This window comes from Benincasa hispida, chromosome 10 (genome assembly GCF_009727055.1).
Source record: "Benincasa hispida cultivar B227 chromosome 10, ASM972705v1, whole genome shotgun sequence".
NCBI lineage: Eukaryota > Viridiplantae > Streptophyta > Magnoliopsida > Cucurbitales > Cucurbitaceae > Benincasa > Benincasa hispida.
The window spans coordinates 7,345,265-7,351,349 of record NC_052358.1 but is presented as its reverse complement, the minus strand read 5'-3'; positions in this window follow the sequence as shown (position 1 = coordinate 7,351,349).

Sequence of the window (6,085 nt, the reverse complement as noted above, 5' to 3'; positions counted from 1 at the left end):
ATTTTTAATAGCAATGATGCGTTAAAGAAAGTTATATACTTACTTGCTATTAAACATAGTTTTGAACATAAGATTGCTCACTCGAATCAAACATCTAGAACTTTGTTGCAAAGACACTTCTTGTAGTCGGTATCTTAGGTCGTCTGCTTATAAAAAAGTGGTTTATGGATTGTTTGTAAGTTTAACGATGGTCATAAATGCTCTATTGGCATTGTTAAGGATGCTCATAGTCAGGCGATTTTTGGATAGTATCTAAATGTATGAAGTCTTTTTTTAGATACGAATTGCATGACCCTATGTCATCCATGTGATGTCATAAGTTTCATGAAAAGGCAATACGGGGTTAATGTGAGTTGTGGAAAAGCTTGGAGAGATCGTGAGCTTGCATTAAATTCAATTTGGGTACTCTAGAGTCATATATACTTTGATGTCTTCATTCTTTAATGTTTTGATTGAAAAGAATCCAGGTGGGTTTTAAATAATAGTTACAATGTAATTAAATTTAAGGATAAATTAAATAATAATAGTTATTGACATATGGTTACCCTTGTCTTTAATTTCTTATAGGAACTTATAAGTATTTGTCAATTTCTTGTGGTTGCTTTAGAAGGAACGGCTAGAGCACCTCCTATGGAGCAGAATCTTGAAGATGGAAGGATGGGGAAGTTTGGTACTTTGGTGGGAAGAGGAAAAGTTTTTGTTTATTCATTCAATGTTAGAAGTGACAAGTTAAAAAATAAAGTTAGCTTTTTGGGAAGATAAATCAGCAGATGGATTTTGACATTGCAAAATGCTTGACATGTTTCCCGTTACATTGAAGGTATGTTGGTAAGTTTGGGTGGGTATAATTAAAGTGTCTAAGATTTTTTCTTAATAAGGGTTGTATCAATGTGTTAGGGATACTTTGGACTTTTACAATTTTGATTTGTTATTTTTCTATTCTGTTTTGCTATTTTTATAAATGAAAAGTAGATGTGCTATTTGTCGAAATAGATTGAATACTAACAAAACTCACAATTGTCCTCACACATTCACTTCCAAAGCCTAAGTAACAATCTGGGGCATGGGCAATGGGCCTCTAATGGACCTCAACAAATACTCTTCTTTAATGGGCTTCTAACCACTGACCCATATTATTATATCCTTGCCTTGCTCTTCTCGTAAACGCTACAAAAGAAATCAAACTAACTTCGCAGAATTGTTCTTTCTGGTCTCAAATTTATTAGTTAAACAAGTAGATTACCTTCTAATTTATTGCCTACACAGCACTTGGAATATAGTAATGATATCAAACCTCATACATGCTGAATTACCAAAAATGATTAGGCCTAATCAATTGCCATATATCTTGCATGATTCAACATGTTTATACCTTATATTATATTAATTTATATACAATTTCCCCAAGCGTTGTTTTTGGGTCATTAATATTATTCAATTATATGCTTGCATTTTACACAAATTAATATGGTTGACCACCCGGATTTTTCGTTGACTCCCCCAGTAACCACCCAAAATATTTCCAACTTTGGAACCCTCCTCACACCTTCTCCTCATCCTCATCTCTTTCCCTATTTCAATAAATACTCTCTGTATACCTATAATTTGTGTTCTTTATATTTGTGTCTCCCGGAAAAACTCATTTTTGAGATAATTTTAGAGTTTGTTCGGATTAACTTAAGAAGAAAGTATTTTTATTTAAACACTTTTGATCAAAATTATTGTGAATAGTTGTCAAACACTTCGATTTTTTCTAAAATGACTTGTATTCTAAATATACCTTTAATTTAATAGACCGAAAATTACATGATTAAGCACATAATTATATGGTGGGGGAAGAAAGATTAGTTTTGAATTAAAGAAATATAAAAATGTGGATTTAATATATGTTATAATTGCATCATAATCAGACAAAGAAAAAGTTGGAAATCCAAAGTTTGGATCTGCTACATTTGCTGTCCCAATTGGTTCATTGTGTTTGGTTTTGACAGATCTCTCCACATGCATTTCCACATGCATATATATACGAAATTTAACCAAACACCCACTAAACTAATCTAAATTTAATCTATTATACACCCAAAAAAAAAAAAAAAACAAAAACAAAAACAGAGCTCGTTGTTTTTCAACTCTCATGTTTGAATATTTGACTTGTGCCAATTCTTTTTTAAAGTTTGCGAGTCTGTTGTAAATCCACAATTGAAAGTTTAAAGACATCATCTAAAGTTTGAAGGTCCATTATAAAATATTTTTTATAGTTATAATTTTATATATTTGGTTTTGTTATCTATTTTTTACCTTTTGAATCAAAACTATGTTTTGAAAATTAGAAGTTGTGGTTTTTAAAAACTTATTTTACTTTTTAAATTTTATTAAAAAATCAAATATTTCTTTTAAAAAAATGAAAATTACCATAAGAAATAATAATGAGAAAACAAGTTACAACTTTTAAAAATAAAAAAGGAAACAAAAAAAAAAAAATCAAGACCTTGTTTCATATACATATATACATATATATATAGATTAAGGAGTTTTCAAAAATTAAAAAAAAATAAGGGAAACTATTTATACAAAATAGTAGAATTTTAATATTTTTTTATAGAGATTGAAAAAAGTCTATCAATGTCTATTAGTGATAAAAACGGATAAAAGTATATCACACTTATAGAAATCTATCAGTATCAATCATTTTTTTTTTTTTTGCTATAATAGTTTGCCATTTGTTCTTTTTGTAAAAGTTTCTTTATATTAAGCTTATAAAAAACTACTTCAACCAATTTATTATAAGTTTTTCTTTTCTATTTTTGTTATTTACTTTCTAAAGCGATGTTTTAAGAAATCAAATCATGTTTTTCAAACAAAAAAAAAAAGTAGTTGACTTTTTAAAAATATTAGATGATATATTATTAAATTTGCCTCACCCATAAACTTAAGTTTTTCGGTCAATTGGTGGTTTAAGATGGTACAAGAGTATGTTGGTTTAGAAGACCTTATATTCAAACCTATGCAGTGTTACTTATTTAAGATTAAAATAAATGTGAAAACCATAGTAAATAAATTTGGAAGGAACAAGCAAAATTTTCGAAATAAGGAAAATTTAAAACTACTTTTTTTAATCCAATATGAGTGAGAGGGTTCAATCTTTATACTTTTTAGTTGATGGTATATATTTTATGACAATTGATTTCGTGTGATGTTATTAAAAAAGTCTTACATAATTATTAAATGAGACCTAAAAAATTTGAATTTATAATGTAATTCAATAAGAGTAATATTGATAATTTTAATTTAATTACTCGCGAACTACAGGTTCAAATCTACACACTCATTAAACTCAAAAGAAAAATCATTATTAAATATGTAGATTCAATTGAATGAAATTAAATTGAAATCATCAACCTATGTACAAGAATATATGCCCTTGAAACAATAACTTAATTTGAGAACAAATTAATTAAACATTACATCTAGCTGGCTCCTTCTCCTTCATTTGTGGACCAATTAATTAATCAATTATCCAGAACACTGCAACATCTTAGTTAATATATAATAGACAATAACAATAATACAAATAATAATAATAATAACCATATCTTCCAAGCCAATTCATCTTTTCTTATTCCCGAGACTTATTAATTAATGCGTTTTGATTTGAGATCTTTTCAAGCTTCGTTCAAATCAAATTCAACGGAGATTTTTTTTTTTTATTAATTTATTTTTGTTTCGAACTAATTCAGTTCATTTATTTTCTTCCGTGTACAATTTTGTCATATTTTTTATTTAAAAGAAAAGTCGATGTGCAACTATTACTATTATTATTCATAAATTATATGAAATATAAAATATGGTGTTTGTCACTTGATTCTTATAAAAAAATCACTTATCTTTCATGCAACTCGACTAACATTAAATAAAAAAAAAATTATCTATAAAGAAACGGAGGCACCTAATTATTGTTCTTTATTAAAAAAAAAAAAAAAAAAAAACCATTAAACTTTGAGATATTAGTTTTAGTTGTCTGTTGTCGGAAAAGTTTTGTTTAACCTCTAAACAAATAATTAACTTGTTTATTTTCTTTGAAAATAAAATAAGCTTCTTTGTGGACATTTGTGTACAATTGGAGTATTGCCTAAGTTACTATTATTCTTCTCAGCAATTTTCGAGTCCTCGCTCTGATCTTTGTTCGTAGAATGTAAGAGGAAGACCTTGATTTTGATCTGTTCATGGTGATGAGGAGGCCCCAATATTTGTCCATCAAATATAATATAATTGAAAAAAAGACTCCTAATGGCTAATACAATCCTATAAAACATAAATCAAACGTTTCCTTCTTAGGGTGGCTGCTCGATATATATTTACATGAATATGGATAAGAAGAAAACCCCATGTCGGTTGCAAATAATGGGTATCTATAATCAGAATAAGGTAATAATAAGTCTATAAATTTGACTTAAAATAAGGTCATTTTCATCCCATACTCAATTAAAATTGGGGCTAGATGAATTGAATTGTATTTTATATATATATATCTTCCATTGCAATCAGTTTGAAGTTGATGGGGCCTGGCCTGCCTTGTTTATCTCCACGTACTTTGAATAATTATGCAAATAATTCGAAGGCGATGAATCCCCACCCATTTGTGTACAGCTTCACGATAAGCCTAAATTCAAACCTCCCCATTTAATACATTACCAATCGGACAAATCCTTTTCTGTTCGTGTTCATGATACCTTATGACCCACCAAAAATTTTTAACTCTCCAAAATTAAATATCTCACTTGCTTCCAAAACATATGATTCCCATGGGGGAGACACATTGGTTGGAAAAATCTACTATTTCTATTGCAGAAATAAACAAAAAAAAAATGATAAAGAAATCAAAAGTAAGCAATAAAATTGAAAACACACAAATTTATGTGGAAAACTTTCAACTTGGAGAAAAGTTACTGCCTATCAGAAAGAAATCCACTATGTGAAAAATTGTTACAATCACATGGAACAATTCTCTTCCCAATTCCAATTACAAGAATACTCTTTCAAAACTTTGACTACTCACCTTTTTCCCACTCTCAAACTAGAGAATACATCAAAGGAATTTAACTGTAGCTAGCACACCCAAGTTTAAAGTGTTTCTAACTGGGATCACTAAAAACCAAATGCATTGACTCCTTTTATAGGTTTGGAGCCCATAACTTTTCTAAACATTTTCGATGTAGGACAAGCCCATGATTTTCAACTTTTTCAATGTAGGACAAGCCCATGACTTTCCTAAATCTTTTTTTGTTAATTTGTTATAAGAATTGTTGAGTATTTGTTGTGAGATTATTGGGAGGTTATGTCTATTTTTAGATAGTTCTTTAGGTATAAATACCCATGTATTTCACCATTCAAAGACACAAAAAAATACAGTAATATACCAAATATTTTTATATGGTATCAAAGCTTCTGACCCAGCTTTAGACCGTGCCTCCGCCAATGTCCCCTCGCTTATGTAGCCATCAAGCGCCATCACTCAACACCAGACCAAGCTAGATTCTATGAAGCTTCGTTGTATCGCTGTCGCCACCTTCGTCTATTTCAGATCTGCAAAGCTCACTGGTCCTGGAAATCATGCAGATATGAAAATCTCTCAAATCCAGGACCTGTCTCTTATACACATCTAGATGTGTATAAGAGACAGGCTTCAGATCTGCAAAGCTCACTGGTCCTGGAAATCATGCAGATATGAAAATCTCTCAAATCCAGGACCGTCCGTGCACCAGACAACCATTCGTGTAACGACTGTCCATTCAGGTCTCCGTTCCACCCATCTGTGCAGATTGTTAGTCTGCTCTGTTTCTCTCCGAAGTCTAATTTCTGTTTGTGCCATCTCCGAGTCGAGCTTATTTCCATCAGATCTAAGGAAGCGCCACACTGAACCAGACCAAGTTGAGCTGACCAAGCGCCACTAAACCGAGTCGAACTACCTGCGACCCAGACCTCTTCGAGCCAAGCCAAGTTGTCTGAGAGCCAAACCTTAATTTGAGCTATATTTTCCTTTGGTTTCATTTGTCCTTGCATTTTTTCTTTTCTTTTTTTTTTTTTT